The sequence below is a fragment of the Lacerta agilis genome, chromosome 14 (genome assembly GCF_009819535.1).
Source record: "Lacerta agilis isolate rLacAgi1 chromosome 14, rLacAgi1.pri, whole genome shotgun sequence".
Lineage (NCBI taxonomy): Eukaryota > Metazoa > Chordata > Lepidosauria > Squamata > Lacertidae > Lacerta > Lacerta agilis.
The window spans coordinates 46249006-46266752 of NC_046325.1; the positions used below are offsets into that span (position 1 = coordinate 46249006).

Sequence of the window (17747 nt, forward strand, 5' to 3'; positions counted from 1 at the left end):
ATAATTCTGTGCTCTTTGATCATGTTTCAGGTCTGCTCAGTTACTAGCTCTTAAATTTGGAAGCAGGGTGAATATTGGGTGTTGTCGTTGTTTTCGCCAGAGGAGCACACTTTTTGCTATTTGTAGATGTTCAAGTCAATTGTAAAAATATCTGCAACAAATTTTTTTTTGCATGGCTCATCAAACTGCAGTTATTTGTATCTGCCTCATTAGTCCTGCTGGTTTGAGATGGCGAACTGTGGAATTGTGGGCTGGCAGCAAGCTACTGTATTTTAAGAGGCAGATAATATTTATTGCTTTAAATCGTGCAGCTCTTGGCCAGGCAAACTGTCATTACTGCTGTGTCAGTGACTGGAAATAGAATAGACTATTGCTGTCAAAAGGGAAGCCAAATGAAACCAGTGCGTAGAAGGCAGCTCATGCATATCAAGTCCTGCCAACTCAGCACAAATGAACGCCTGTGTTTTGGAGCGACGTGCATTGCGGCGGCAATGGGTTGTCTTTTCAAACGGGACATTACTTGTAGCAGGTGATAGCAACCAGGAGAGGTGGTGATGTTCACTAGGACTGTAAAGCCCATTGGCCAATGATATACAATTGTACAACAGTTTATTATTTTATTTATTTCATAAAATTTATATACAGCTTGATTGTAGGAAAAAGCCTCTAAGTGGTTTACAAAAAAAGATAAAACAATAAAATTATCACTAAATTTTTTTACAGCCGTGATTTAAAACACACAGAAGGTTAAAACCACAATAAAACAACTGAAACAAATTAAAACTCCTATAAACTTTCTAAGCATCATTCAAGGGTACAAATGCTATGCTACCTAGATTTTCATGTGCTGGCATGCCTTGAGTCTCTTCCAACTCTCATGATTCTATGATTTCTTTGTGGCCACCAGTTTGGGGGATTTCATGTGGTAGAAATGGTATAAGTGGGTATATCTGGGTTTCAAGAATGACAATGGTTGCTGCTTAAAAGAAAATCAATGTTGCAAGGACACAGGTGATTGAAACAGCATAGAGCATGTGGTCCTACTGAAAATGCACAAATGCTCATTTGTTGGTAGCGTTTTGAGAGCATGGCAGATTTCAGAAAGGCCAACAGAATGTTTGTATCAGTGTTCAGAGTAATGGAAGTTAAATAGAATACTGTCAGTATTCAAGTTTTTGCAGCCTGAACCTGTAAGTAGATTCTGTCTGGATACATCCTCATCCTAGCAGGCGATAGTGGTGCTGTTGAAAAAAAGGAATCTTTTGACATTATCAATATGAGCTATTTGTTTTGAATTTCACAGTAGATAGAGATAATTCACTTTGGTTCTATGGATCTATATATGTATATGCATGCGTGTGTGTGTGTATAATTTTTATTTTCTGCCGTAGTGTTAGGTGTGCTCATTCAGGAGCCATGGGACACCAGAGGCCTCAACAATTTGCAGAGCTGACATGGATTTTGGCTCGTTCATAGGTGGGATAAGACTAGGAATATGCTAAACATGTCCCTTTATGTCTGCGATATTTCCTCGAACTGACATTGCGAAACCTGGTAATGTTAATGATGTGTGTGTGTGTGTGGTGTGTGTGTTTTAAGCATTTTGCTTAATTGTGCGTTGTGCTCCTCACTCAAACCAAAACCCAAAAACCCGAACATCTCTCAAAGCAGCACAGTGCACATTCAAATAATTGTTGTAAACTGCATGCACTTTACAACACTAGTCTGCAGCAGCTCTCTCCTGTCTCACAGATATAATAAAAGACCCGTTGGCTGTTCCAACAGGATGCTTATTTGAATAGCAATTATACAACATTCTTATCAGATATTTGTTAACACCCATAGTTGCAAGGTTAGTGTGCGACACCGCATCATACTTTTTGGCTGTGGGCTGCTTTCCACATTTCTGGTTGTCAGCTGTAACACAAACACAGGAAATTTTGCACGTATAAAATACGTCTCTTTGTATGTAGAGCAATTCTAAGACTTATACAGCAGAATTCTTGACATGGGTCTTGTAGGGAGCTCTTTCCAAAGGCTTTATGGCGGTGAAACGGATTCTTCCACTCACCCACACATACTAGTTGACTGAAGAGCAACATGGGTTATCATGGAGTATGTGTGCTTTTGCTTTTAGGGAAAGTCTAACACTGATACCATGGGCAACGTATAGATTAAACTAAAGCTAGTCTGAAGGAAGAAATAGCAGTATATTCGGCCAGCCAGGAATACCTCTTTATCTCTGTTCAGAACCAGAATTGCCAATTTCTCTTGTAATTCAGACTATATGACTGCCTAAGTCCCTACATTTGTTTCCTGTCCATTCACATATCGACAATAAACGAAAGCCTTCAGTGGTATCTTGCTCCAGTTCCATATCATTTTGCCCCTGTGTTGCCTTTGGGCCAGAAGGGGTGGTAGCGAACCACTTGGGGTGATTAAATGAGCTAGCCTTTTATTTTTAACTGTGGAGCCCACGTAGAGCATGCTTCTTTATGGAAGTGACAAGTGAGCCATGGGCAACTTACAACTGCCAGGAGCCTTAATGCAGGGGTCGGCCTAGGCCTGTTCACTCCAGCGGAGATCCCTCCGTGGGCTGGATTGCCTGCGATTTCCGGCGTCTGCACAGATGCGATTTCCAGCACCGCAGAAGCGAGTTCCCATGCGGCGCCGGTTTAGCGCAGCAGGTAGGGACTCGCCAAGCAGGTAGCTCAGTTCGGGGGTGGCTCGGGGGCCGGTTAAACGACCCCCGTGGGCCATTTGTGGCCCATGGGCCTTAGGTTGCCAACCCCTGCCTTAACGCCTTCCACATGCGCTGCGCCTGGAAGAATTTGGGCATCACAAGGCAAGACAGAGTCTCAAACAAAGATGAGCTCTTTGTCTCATGCACAGTTGAATGAATTATAACTCATGTCCCATTGTCCAGTAAGTTGGGCACAGGCCAGCCACACCCTGCCTCAGATCTGAAGCCAGCTTTGCACATATTCTATAAATAATGGTAATTCACTGGGCAAGTGGTAATTATTTCATATTACGTGAAGTAATCTTTTGCTGTTGATTAGAAACTTTATTACCATTTTTTAAAAAGGAAACAGAATGCTTTCTGTGAAATTCAGAAATTACTCTTTCTGGACTATAAAATTAAGGGAACCCAATAAAACCTTTATTAGTGAGTGTGTTACATCTATTATGTGTTGTTTATAAATGCAATTTAAAAGCCTCCAAGAAGCTCAAGAAAAGCCATTATTTGTGTTTGTTTGTTTTTTTTAAAAAAGGAATACTGTATTAGGGATATATATTTATTTGTTTGTTTTGTGTTAGATATACTTCAAACAACCCACTTTGAGCTCGAAAGGAAGAACAGGTGGAGAGCATTAGTTGCTTACCAAAACCTGCAATTAATTTGGGATTTAATTTAAAGGGAAGAAAAAGGTGCCTGGAGAATTTGCAGGAAGTGCTGTGCTTTCATGTTCAGATGCAAGGCGAGGGGAAGAGCAAATTGGAGTGAGCCTGAGACTATTTTATCTCCTTGTCCTGAATCTGTTTAACTAACAAACAAACAACATGCAGAACAAGGGGGTGAGAGGGAAAGCAGAGAGAGCATTGGAGGGGGTTGGACCAGATGGCCCTCGGAATCCCTTCCAAATCTACAATTCTATGATTCCTTGAAAAGCAGTGGTTTTAAATACTAGCAGCTTTAAATTGAGCAGAGGCACCTGCTAGCACATGGGAATGCAACTAGCTTTGGAGCCGTTCCAAGGCAGAATTGGTGATTCAGCTCCCTGTCAGATTGAGTACGACATGAAACATTGCAAAAGCATAATTTTAAATCATTTTGGTGGTGATGTCAAATTATGAATGTTAAGATTACTTAGACTGTGTGATGAAAGAAGGGTTTCTGCATCCGATGGATGCCAGGAAAATAGAGCTAGGTGGGGAAACATTTCTTTTCTTTTCTTTCTTTTTTTTAAAAAAACCTTACCCTTGAATATTTGTAGGTGTGTGCAGTTCCTATCCACTCGAAACTGTGATGTCAAGGATCCACATCAGAATGTTCTCTCTGTATGTAGGAAAGCTGCCTTTCCAGATTATGCAGTGTCCTCTTAACAGCTTCTTTGCCTCCATCAAACAGAAGTACAAAGCATTATAGAACCAGAGGTTGTAGCCTATACTTGAAATTTCATTGGGTGCTTTCCATTTTGACCCTCCATTCTCCTCATCCTTTTGTTAGAACTTGCAGCTCTAGGCTAGGAACGTAAAGAGAGAATTCCACAAAGCAGTTTGAAACAGCAGGTAGACATGTGGCAAATGTAAAACTTCCCTGTGAAATGTGTCATACTCAATTAATCGACCCAGAAAAAATGGCCAAATATGCAGGGTCTAAAGTTACCCATTTCAGTTGCACTAAATGGGTTGAGGAAAGCTTCCAGCTGAATCATAGTGTCTTTATTAGCAGGGAGTCAGACCGCCATACATATATCAGGCTAATTCAGGGGAAATTAGGCGTGTTTTGAGTTTCGTTGAAGGCAATAGAGCTCAGACGCTTTGCTCTTATTTGAGGCAGCTCCTGTGGTTTCATGAGACTTTGGCACAATCAAAGGCAGCATCGTGGGCCCATAGCTGTCAACTTTCCCCCCTTTTTAAGGGACATTCTCATATTCCGAATAGGATTCCTCGCAAGAAAAGGGAAAAGTTGACAGCTATGCATGGGCCAGCACCACCAGGGTTCTACAGATGGCGGGCACCTCAGGAGGGCCCATTGCCAGCCACATCACCTGCCCATAACTGTTGGGAAGACATGGATTGCCCCAGGAGGGGCTCAAAAGGTGTTTGCTTGTGGGTGGAGAATAGGAAAGAAGAGAAACAGTGAAAGAGGACACAGGAAAAGAAACAGATATAAAAAGGAAACAGCGCATTGTCTCTGGAAAGAAGCATCTCATTGTTGGGACTGATCATCGCCTGATTTGCATGGAGAAGCTATTTTGAAATGTGCGTTTACAGGTACATGTGATAAAAGGCTATAGGACGCCTAAGACCTCAGAGTGTCTTGGAAAACTTGCCTGAATTAATTTACCTCCAGAATAACGTATTTTTCCATGTACAATATTATGACCCTCCTCCTCAATTTTTAAGTCTTATACACGGATTTATACAGTAAGTCTTGGGTTAGCTGGCAGCTCCTGACGCCTCCTGAGTCACCAAGGGTCGTGGAGCTGGCTGGAGAGGCAAGGTGGATCAAGTGGTGGCTTGAAAAAAAGCGCAACAACTTTTGGGACGATTTCCCCCAAAAGTCGAACAACTTTAAAATAATGATTCTAAATTTTGGGCTCCCAAAAGCAGGGGTCGTCTTATACACCGAAAAATCAGGTAATTTTTGAGTTAATATTGGGGGAGCTTTTGTATGTTCACCTATCTCTGTTCTAAAACATAAATAAACAAATCTCTACCCGGTACTTCCAGGTAAGCATGCATCGAATTGCAACCTTAATCTCTTATTGCTTTTTAATACCCTACCCCTTTGACGATGTTTGCTGCGCTAAGTACTCGGTGAAAAAGTGAAAAGTAGAGGCCCCTCTGGTGCATTTACTGGTGTAGTAGTCGGAAGTAAACAGACGCACGGTTTCTGGGAGGCTTCTCAAAAAGTCAGATATGGGGAAAGCAACGACAGCTGGTTGCCGTCTTACTCAGATCGTACTCAGCTTCATCTTCTTAGAGCAGCTTGGACTGTTCAGAATAAGATCTCCTGTCAAGGGAGGATTGAGGTAAACCGAGGACCAGGGCTGCGATGACCTCCCCCCATTCCCTGTCAAAGGCAGAAGTTTTCTACCGCCCAGCCTGCTAGTATTCGCTTGACATAAGGTCATGCTGAAGCAAACATCTTTCTCTCTTCCCACCTACCCAGCGTTCCCACTCCCTAGTTCTTGAGATTTAGGGCTTTGCTGATTGGACCATCGAAATCTTAGTAGCAGTCAGATTAACTAAAGCATTTTATTTTATTTTATTTGCTTTGTGTACTAATTTGAAAGTTTAGTTTTTACAAATAATTAAATGTAGTATGCTTTTATCCTTTGCCATCTCTTCAGAGTTTTTTTTAAATTAAAAATATCCAAAGAAAAATTATTCCTTTTCTTCAAAAACAGTCATATAGTTTGCAAGCATACTTAATAGGTGTTTTTTTTTAGCTCTGCTCACAAAAAACCCCAAGTAACAGAAAACAAGCTAATGATTAACATACCTACCTTTATAGAGTTTATTCAGTGCCCCACTGTTTTCTGGTTTAATTTTTAAGAGGACCATAAATATGAAAATGAGCACCAGGTGTTCTTTCCCAAGTCAGCCATTAATATTCATTAGGTTAAATTGGGCCCAAGCCCTTTTTGGTACATCATTTCTAATCCACATCTAAACCTACCCCATCATAGTTTACACAGTTGCTTTCAAATAAAGGACCACCTCTGGGTAATTAAGAAAAGGCACCAGATGCTGAGGACTCAAACTTCCACCAAAGCTCCAGTCAGCATGTTGAATGGTTGCGAAGGAGGAGAGTTGAAATGTGGGATAATCCACAGCAGGTTAGCCTCTGTAGGAGCTGGATTTGATAAGCCTTAACGCAGCAGAGGAAAGTTTGCACTGTGTACCTGCTCAGCACCTCTCCCTCTGATGTAGAGCCCTGAAGTTGGGCCCTTATGGAATGATGTGGGTCGTTCATATCTGCAAGAAGCCACCCAGCTTTCTTAGGTGCACAGAAGGGTATGCATTAGCCCAGTGGAACCTGCACCAGTGCCTGCCTCTGCAATGTCACTTCTTCTAACAGATGCATAGATTGTAGATGTACACATTGGTTCTACCCCAACAGAAATAAAGGTGGGGGAATAGGAAGGGGTCCCCAGGGTCATCTAATCCAGGGGTCGGCAAACTAAGGCCCGGGGGCTGGATGCGGCCCCCCAGGCTCGTAAATCCGGCCCACGCCATGAAGCCAGAACCCATCGCGAAGCCGAGACTCCCGGTGATGGCGACGGGAGTAATAGCCCGGGCGGCAGCAGCTCTGCCACTCAAATGCCTGGTTTACCCCAGCGGTGTTTGATTAGCAGAGATGTTCCTGTGCTGCACTGAGGTAAACCAGAAGCAGCATTTGATTGGTAGAGCCGCCACCGCTCGGCCTCTTCCTCCCATCACCATCACCTGGAGTCATGGCTTTGTGGTGGGTTCTGGCTTCGCGGCGTGACCTCTTCCTCCCATCGCCGCCGCCGTCACTGTTGCCACCCTGGTGCTCTTGTGGGCCAGAGAGTGGAGCGGACGAGCTTGTTCTGCCTACCCACGAGAAGGAGCAGCGGTGGTGGTAATGGAGGCTGCAGCTCCTGGGAAGGTAAGCACAGCAGCTGGGGCTGGGGGTGGGGAGGAGGACTACTTGGCCCCCCCGCTTCTTCTTCCAGCTTCCCCCCCCCTTCTCCGGCCTGCCACAAGGTCTGAGGGACATTGGACCGGCCCGCTGCTAAAAAAAATTGCCGACCCCATATGTAATCCAACATTTTGAGACCCCAAAGAAAGAGTGGCTATAAATTTTCACCGGACTTTCAATTTCTGGAGATCAAGACAAACCAAAGAGAGGTAAAATAGGGTCATGGGAGGATGTACTGTATAGATGTATGTTTAGATGTATGTCTAAAAATATATATCACTTTTTCTGTGTAACAACTTAAGTAATAATGCATACGATGTAATGGTGTATGTATGTATGTATGTATGTATGTATGTATGTATGGGGTGGTATCCAACTAGGTCATGCTCCTACTGGACTCAATTGTTGTAAGTAATTTAAGTCCTCAATCTAGTTAACAATTAAAAAAAAGGCAACAAAAAGAAATGCGAAACAAATCAATATTTTTATAGGTCCAAATACAGTAACTTCCCTCCTTGAAAATGCACTTGGGGGGATGCCATTGTGCAGGCCAGGCAAAATGTTTTTCCTTCTTTCAGAGTCTGGAATAGAATCTCTTGATAGCAATCCTTATTTGAAGTCAGTTCCTAAATTTTCTCTGAGAGGAGCCTACCCTCCCCCTTTGATTTGTCTAGCGGTTCTGGCAAAGGGGAGCTGAAAAGGAAGCTCAGTATAGAATTTCAGCAAGCGAATCTAAGCCCAGTGTGTTCAAAGTGGTGTGCCTTTTCAGTTGTGAACACACTCCTTTTCTAGATTTAATGCTAATTTCATTTGGTAAGCCATAACATCTATGCTTACTTTCAGAAGTTTCACTTTGGATCATGAAATATAGGTCAGCACTGGAACCTCTGGAACATTGCAGTACATAGAACGCAGAAATGGCTAGATTTCTACGTTAGCTGAGCAGCGTGGGTGGCACTCTCTGTAGATCAGGCATAGGCAAACTCGGCCTACAACTCCCATCATCCCTGACCTCTGGTCCTGGTGGCTAGGGATGATGGGAGTTGTAGTCTCAAAACATCTGGAGGGCCGAGTTTGCCTATGCCTGCTGTAGATGCATGCCACACCACTCTGGTAATACAAAATAAAAAATAAAAAAATTCCTTCCAGTAGCACCTTAGACACCAACTAAGTTTGTTCTTGGTATGAGCTTTCGTGTGCATGCACACTTCTTCTTCACTCTGGTAATGTTTGAAATGAAGGAATCACAGGGGAGGGTAAATCATATGGGCCCAGTCACTGGCACTCAAGGCTTCAGATCCAGCCACACTTGGGAATTTTGCCAAGACCCATCTGCCCCAGAAGGGTTGATATCTTTCTTGCCCCCCATCGACTGCTGTTTCTTGGCTCCCTCCTCCTCCTCCTCCTCATGCGCAGGAGCTGAGTGGCTGCAATGCTTCTGGCCTTTCATAGAACTGCTTCTGTTTCTCTGCTGCTGTTGAAGCTAAGGATACATGGACTGTATTAGTGACCACTGAGAGCCACATGTAAAGTGACCCTTTGCTATCTAAAGGAAGAGTTTATATAAGTAGAATAATAGAATAATGGCTTATAAAACTAGAATAATCGAATTGTAGAGTTGTAAGGGGGATGCGGGTGGCCCTGCGGTCTAAACCACAGAGCCTCTTGGGCTTGCCGATCAGAAGTTCGGCGGTTCAAATCCCCACGACGGGGTGAGCTCCCGTTCCTCGGTCCCAGCTCCTGCCAACCTAGCAGATCGAAAGCACGCCAAAAATGCAAGTAGATAAATAGGTACCGCTCCGGGGGGAAGGTAAACGGTGTTTCCGTGCACTGCTCTGGTTTTGTCATAAGCGGCTTAGTCATGCTGGCCACATGACTCGGAAAAACTGTCTGTGGACAAACGCCAGCTCCCTCGGCCTATAAAGCGAGATGAGCATCACAACCCCAGAGCTGTCCGTGACTGGACTTAACTGTCAGGGGTCCCTTTACCTTTAACCTTTTGATGGGACCCTGATGATCACACAGTCCAACACCCTGCAATGCAGGAATATGCCGCTATCCCACACAGGAATCAAACCTGCAACCTTGCCCTTGTCAGCACCAGACTCTAACCAGCTGAGCTCCCTGAAGCCCCAGTTGGTGTAGGACAGTAGTTCTCAAAGGGTGTGGCAGGTGAGGATGGCTAGTGTAGTGTAGTGTAGTGTAGTGTAGTGTAGTGTAGTATAATCTTCTTTTTTTATTTGCAGAATATGGCTAGATATCTTTTCAAAGTGAGAGCAAGAGCAACAGGTGATACTGAGGGCAACCCTACTTGTGTTTTCCAATGTATTTCTTATCAATAAAAAAAATGTTGTGGCGCAAGCAAATTTTTATTTTGAAAGTGGCCCAGAGGAAAAAAAAGTCTGAGAACAACTGGTGTAGGGATTTTTGCCTGGCTTGATCTAGTATCTGACATCTGGCTTGCCTGTGGTCACACATCTTGCCTCTGGTCCCCTTTGACCAGGGCCTACCTGTGTGTATAGCCGGGCAAGGTTCTATCAAAGCTTTATTTCTGACCCTCCTAGGCTCCAACCATAATCCACCTGAATTTGCACTGGCTGCATCTATGCCCTTCCAGATTTCAGTCTAACTCCCCCTCTTCTGGCCCTTCAAATTCCATTTTGGTTCATAATCTAGCTCATCACGTTCCTTCAGACACCGCTCTTCACCTGCCACGGTCTGTCTTGACTCTTGGTTAAAAAGGGCAGTCTTACTAAATGATAAAGTGTGAAGGTTCAGAGGTGTTTCAGCCATCTTAAGGGCTGAAGGGTATGCTTGAAACTTCATACCTGTCAGTACAGGGGGGAGTGATGGTGAGGATAAATGAATCTGAAGGTCGGGATAGGAACAAATAAGGTAAGCCTGCAGTGGTGAAGTTGTACAAGATAGGGAACAGGCAAGCTTGCTGTATCCGACAGAAGGAAAACAATTGAGCTATTAAGTGTTCCCACTTAATTCCACCATTTCCTTGTTTAGAATACAGTACATGTTTGCCTGTCTCATAATACTCAGCTCTGTGGTGACTGTCTCCAAGAGTTCCTCTCCAGCTCGAAGTATAAAATGAGTTTTTATGCATGTGTACTCAGCAGATCAGGCACCCAAATTCAATTGCTTTCTCAGCACATACACAAACATTCATTAATGTTTAAGCCCTTGCTGAAAGTCTGGTTGATCACTGTGAACTGCTTGACCAAACCACTGGACCCAGAAGCCACCCACCCGTTCCTTCTGCTGATTATATTCCCTGGCCTTTGGGAAATGATCTCAATTTTACCTTGCAAACATTTTATGCGCTGCTTCTCTGCCGTCTAGATAGAAAACCTCCCCTTGTTTCCAGGTGTGTGTGTTCTGGGGAGGAAGAGTTGAATTTCCAGCTCTCCATCCTAGCTGGAGCTGGGAACTCCAATTCTCAGGGAACAAGACAAAGGGGCACATGCATGTGACAATGTTACTAGCCAGGAGAGAACTGCCAGGAATACAATCTGGCCTCCCTGAGTCTTAACTGAGAAGAGCTTGTAAATGCCAAACTAGTTCTGAATTGTGCAGAGGGAAGTTCACCCATCACATTCGACTGCTGTGCACATAGCTACTTTTTGAATCCATAGTACGTATAGAATTGCTGGCAATGAAAGAAAAACTACTTGGCAAGAATAAATGAGTGCCTTGGACTAGCATGAGGATAAAGGTAAAGGTAAAGGGACCCTGACCGTTAGGTCCAGTCGCGGACGACTCTGGGGTTGCGGTGCTCATCTCACTCTATAGGCCAAGGGAGACAGCGTTTGTCCGCAGACAGCGTCCGGGTCATGTGGCCAGCATGACTAAGCCGCTTCTGGTGAACCAGAGCAGTGCACGGAAACGCTGTTTACCTTCCCGCCAGAGTGGTACCTATTTATCTACTTGCACTTTGACATGCTTTCGAACTGCTAGGTGGGTAGGAGCTGGGACCGAGCAACAGGAGTTCACCCCATCACGGGGATTCGAACCACTGACCTTCTAGGCTCTGTGGTTTAGACCACAGCACCATAGTTTCTGGCTTTTAGAGCCCAGCTAGGTATGGTTTGCTCAAATGGAGGATCAGTCTCTGAAGGGCATTTAATAAAGTCTTTTTCTTGAATTCTTTAATAATGCTTCTCTATGGGATAATTCAAAACATCATGAAGTTTATACAGGTACATGCGTAAATATTCTATTACAGGACTATACGTTTGGAATCTTTAACAGGGTTACCAGTGTTCCCTTTGCTTGACCCCTTTGGGGTAGGTGACTGAATGTCAGATGCTTCTCCTACTCTGTATGCTAAAGAAACATGGAATACTGGTGGATTCTTCTGCATTGTTTGGTTTCCCCAAATTCAGCATCTTCACATTTTAGAGTAATACTTGCATGGTTATGCATTTACACCAGTGTTACAGTGGCTAATGTACAAGGCAGCACTGGTGGCAACATGAACACCTTGGCATTTTGTGCAGTGTGATTAAAACAACAACAATCCTGTAATCTCTACTCAAGACAGAGGTGTCGGAATTGAATTTCCTCAGGGCAGAGGGAATATTTTTGAACGCTGACTTCAGTGAGTTCTGGAAAAGCAACTAAGAAAAGATGAGAGAAAAGTGAATACTACTTAGCATGTAATTATGTGATGCTCCCCCAGCCACCCACCCATTTTTCCTTGCACCAAATGTGTTAGAGACAGGGAACAGTTGTTCAGTGTGATAAGTTTCCACCTCACACTAGGGAGGCCCAGAATAGCTGCAGAAGCTTAGTGAGCAGCCGTCTGCAGTCACTACGCCCCTGGAACCACTAAAGTTATGCAGGGCATGGCAGTGGCAGTTATGCCAAGGTGAAGATTTCACAGGGAGTGCAGCCCCTCCAAGCAGGCCAGGTGTTTTAAAGGCTGAGCTTATATGGTAAAAGCTCTTACCATGCATATTTCAGGGACAATTTTATTCCATTTGCAAACTGAGTGCTCAGCGTTTGTATATGGGACAGCCAAATGCACATCTGTTTATAGGCTGGTAAATGCACAGCTTCAAATATTGATTCCAGGAGACCTCTATAATCTGAGGCAAATGCACCCTTTGCTCATGGAGTTGCATAAACAGAGCAAAGGCATTCATAGCCCAGCAACCTCCCAAAGTCTGTATCTTCATTGCCAGATCAGTAGTATTACTGACTAAAATGGAAAAAAAACAAAAATACTTGCATACTTCTGTAGACCAGTGTGGTGCTCCCATACTTCGTTTCCCCCAATCTAAGAGGTGGATGGTCTGTGTAGGTGACTTGCACCCCCACTTGCTAGAGCTTGATGCCTGAATTGGCACGTCTGCCTGAAATGCCAACGCTGTGTGCTGTGGTTTATTTTGCTGATGCCACACTTACCCTAATAACTTGGCCTGATCCTGCTGTGCAGTAAGCTGTTAGTCATTACCGGCTGGGCAATTGGTTACCCTTTCTTGTCTGGTCCAAACTGTTGACTCAGATAGACCTATATGTTAAAAAGGGGTTCTGTGCTCAGAATTCTAGCATCTCTTGATTTACCCACAGATCCCTTTCCTGTGAGACAGCCTATTCAGTGAAATTTAAGAGCACAGTGACGATGACTTCTGTGTTCAGTTAATAGTTATGGTTTTCTCCCTTCATATATTAAATTATTGTTGCTGAAAAAGAAGCCAAGATTAGCAAATTTGCTCTTAAATCAATCCATATGCTTAAGTATCCTGTTTATCAGGTTATTTCAGGAGTTTCACGCTACTTCTTTGTCAAGCAGCATTACCCATAGTTGTGTAATCTCTGCTCCTGAAGGCCTCCAAAACTTATTGTATAATCTTTTCATGTGCAAAATCATACATATTTTGTAGCATTTATTTAGATTCTGTTCGATTCTATAAGCTTGCCTGTACGTTCATGGGTCTGTTATCAGCTCTCAGTAGAGCACATCTATGTCAGAGTCTACTAGTAAGTTCTCCTGTCCGAATCCCACTGAAATTAATGGTGCATTGCTTGGCCACAGAGCTTTTCCATTCATACCGATGGAGTTCATGAAAGAGAACTTCTGGTACAAGTGTTCTCAAGAAAAACGACTATTTTAGACACAGCATTAAAAGGGTAAAAAGGTAAAGGACCCCTGGACAGTTAAGTCCAGTCAAAGGCGACTATGGAGTTGCGGCGCTCATCTTGCTTTCAGGCCGAGGGAGCTGCCGTTTGTCATGGGGAGCTGGCTCACGGAGAGCATGGCACAATGCAAAATTAGAGAGATAATCCTTATGCTTACCATGGGACATCAGCTATGTTCTGCTGGTCCTGATGATGGAGCTCACACACTTATACTGCTACTGCCTAACAACAGCAGGGAGTATTCCTCAGCAGTACCAGGTAAAATATACAAGGTTGTCACATTACACTTGTTTCACAGAAATCACTTAGAAGGTACCTGCACATTTCCCCCCGTAACTTTCTTTCTAGGATGGCTAGAAACCTCTTTTCCCTCAGATGAAAGCTCAGCACCTGTGCCTTTGCAGGCTACATGATACTGTGGGCACTGGGTTGGCAACCCCAGCCTTATCACCTTATAATTTGGAAATCTTTATGAAGGGATGAATGCCTGTATTTCAATATCACACGGGCATATGTTTGCCAACATGGGTGTGACTTATGAAGGCACTTCTGTGTCTTTAGAGTAAGAGTAAGTACTGTTGGAATTCTTGATTTTGTTCTTTGTAATTTTGCAGTCCAAAACATGATATTGCAGCTTTTGAAAGACAGAACTACAGTGCATAGTCCTGCAAATTTTATGTGTCAGGAGGTTATTATATTAATCTCAACTATTCTCTTGCTTGAAGCTAGACTTCCGCAGTGATAACCAGTTTATCTAGACTCACGGCTAAAGAATAATTAGGCCATTGTAATTGAGTCCTAATGTTCTTTGTAGAGATAGCAGAGTTTTGAAAAATGAAGTTTTGAAATGGTTTCGAATTTCAAATCACACATTTAAAAGAAAAAGAAAGTGACAGTAATTGCTAAACGCTCACCTGACATCAAGATAATTTCAAGTTTCATGCTGCGAAGATTTAAACCTCTTGATGCTAGATTATGGTGTCATTAAAGTATTTTTTGCTTTCTTGGCTGCACCTATTCTTTTCATAGCAGGTGACAGTTATCAGAACCGTGTAACAGGTGTACTGTATGTGGCCTGTGACTGGTGGCATTTGGGCTGCTTTGTGCATTTTTGCTAGCTACAGTTGTGCAAAATAAGTCAAACCAGAGGAAGTTCTGTTTCCTCAAGAGGTTGTGGAAAGCATTAACACTGATTAGTACACGTGAACTCTCGCACGGTTTTATTAAAATTCACCTAACAAATCTCGGCAGCAAGTGATTGCCAAACTCAAAAGACCCTGCTTTAAAAACTTATGTTTCCCCTATAAACGGTCTCCTCATTCTCCCCCCTTTTTTTCCTTTTAAATGAGATGCATAGTAATTGTCTGAAATAGCTTAAACCTCTTTCTTTCTCTGTCAATCTCCCCTGGGCATATTTTAAACATTTAACATTCCTAGGACGTGGCTTGTATAGCTAATTATATCTTACTAAAGTTCTCAGCTGTGGGAAGAGAGAGAGAGAGGAAAGTGGAGGAGAGAGAAGAGAAGCCTAGATGTACAAAAAATACTTTTATTTTTGATGCAAGATTATCAGGTTGTAAAAACATTACACTGCATAGTAACAGATTTCATATTGGCTGCTGTCGACCGTACACAGCGCTAGGGTTGCCAGATCTTCAGCATCTCAGGTGGCTTCTTGATTACCTGTTTATTGAGCCCCTATCCTAATTTGTTTGCTTGGAGATTTGATGGACTTGGCTGCTTATCACACATTCATTCTGATTGGCTTGCAGGGAGATTAGATGGTGTTGCATTTAGCAAAATTTTCCCATCACTTTCCTTGTTGCCAAAAAAAAAAAAATATCTATGGGGGGGGGGGAGGCAGGAGTGGCCCACTCCTTTAATTGTGCAACCTGAACTTGCTGGTATGTGAATGAATCCAACACAAAAATAGTGACAGCCTTGTGTGTGCGGAAAAGCTTACTTATGATCAGAATATATTTTATATGGTATACTTGCTTATAGATTCTTCCAGTACTTTGGTTCCCCCTCCCCATTAAATCTTCCTATCCCACCCTTTGCAATAACTCAAATAGAGGCTGACTGGGGCTGTGAAGTGACTCAAAATTGAGAGCTGCTGCCTTCACCGATTGCCAAGTTTTGGGAGTGGGGTCCTTGAATGTGTGTTGTAGGCTGACATGTGACAGTGTCATTTCCTTTAAAAGGCCCCTGAAATATAGGTGCATTTTGCAGGGGCAGGGGTGCAGAATGCTTGCCAAATGTACCCCTATTAGTTTGTGTCAGCCCTAACTATCACACAGAAATCGCATCTGCGACAATAGGGGGATCAGATAGTCAGCATGCTGATCCCCAAGTAGCCAATCAAATTTGAGAAGGCAGTGGTTGTTGACCTCACTCTTTATGGGCAAATACTTTCGCCCCTTTCTGCAACCCCTCCTGGGCTGATGGCATCTTTAGCAAAGGTTCCCTGCCCCCCTGTTTTGGCCGAACCTATTTCACAATCATAGGCAGTACAATATTTAAATGCTCCCACAATCACAAGTTCCTGCATGTAGAAAATTAGCATGACAGTTAGAAGGCTATGCTGAAACCCTTTTCTCTGATTTTTACAAACAGGGGGATGGGGTTCTTACTATGTGGGGATCATTCAGATAAGCACTTTTCCACTTGCAGATAGGAAGTTCAGATAGTCTGAAATGTTTTTGCTGCGTGGCTGAATTTAACCAGACAACAAGCTAATCCCTTAAATGGAGCATATTAATAGCACAGATAGTTAAAATCAACCAGTTAGACTTGCTGATCTTCATCACAGCTGGAATTAATGGAAGATGCATCCAAATTGCTTAAAACAAATCCTGGCTAGACAACATTAGACCAAAGTTGTCATTTAGCATCTGATGCAATAGACAAAATTCACTTGATTTATACCCCCTTTAATTCCTCTAACATCTACAAGCCTACAAGGTATTTTAGAACTAAAATATCTGCCTGATGAAGTTAAACAATAGATCAGCAGAGCCAGACTGATACCCAGAGAGAACTTGCTGCAAGACAGACCCAAAAAAGAAAATAACAGAACACCACTAGTAATCACATACAGCTCCCAAGTTAAAACAGTACAACGCATCATCAGAGATCTACAATCTCTCCTAGACAATGACAGTTCTCTTTCTCAAGCTCTGGGAGGAAGACCTTTCATCGCCTACAGACAGCCACCCAATCTTAAACAACTCCTCATCCACAATAATACAACAACAGGACTCAACATGGACACTGGTACCAGAGCCTGCAATAAACCCAGATGCCAACTTTGCTGCCACATACACCCGGACAACACCATTACTGGCCCCAGCAACATCAAACATACCATCTCAGGACTATTTAATTGCTCATCTTCTAACATTGTGTATGCAGTCAAATGCCAACAGTGCCCTTCAGCTCTCTATATTGGACAAACAGGCCAAACCCTACGCCAAAGGATAAATGGACATATATCTGATATCAGGAATCACAAGACAGAGAAACCAGTAGGAGAACACTTCAGTCTCCCAGGACATTCTATACAAGATCTCAAAGTAGCTGTCTTAATACAAAGGAATTTCAGAAATAGACTGGAAAGAGAAGTGGCTGAATGGCAACTAATCACCAAACCATGGAGAGATCTGGTCTGAACAAAAACATTGGATTCTTATCTCATTACACATGACAAAGCTATCTTTAGCCATCTCACCCCTTGCTTTTTCCTGTAAGACCAATTGCAGTCGTTAACAAGGTTTTCCACACCTATCAGCCAATCACCCATTTCCACCACCCTTCTGAGTAATACCCCTCCCCACTGTCTCACTATATATAAGGGTCTGGTGACTTCTGTTTCCGTGTATCTGAAGAAGTGTGCATGCACACGAAAGCTCATACCAAGAACAAACTTAGTTGGTCTCTAAGGTGCTACTGGAAGGATTTTTTAAAATGTTTTATTTTGTTTTGACTATGGCAGACCAACACGGCTACCTACCTGTATCTACAAGCCTATGTTAGGGAAGAACTCTCTATCAACTTTTGCCACTCCATGTATAATCTTAAAGGTCTGTATCTCATTTTCCTTACTTGCCCTTTTTTAAAAACTAAAATGCCTAAATGTTGTAATCATTCCTCATAGAGGAGTTGATCCAATCCCTTGGGCATTTTCCCAATTCAG

At 43.1% G+C, this 17747-nt stretch overlaps 1 protein-coding gene across 1 annotated transcript in view; it reads left to right on the plus strand.

Moving 5' to 3' along the window:
* Positions 1-17747, plus strand: part of FHOD3 (formin homology 2 domain containing 3) — a 270953-nt gene that overhangs the window by 49235 nt on the left and 203971 nt on the right.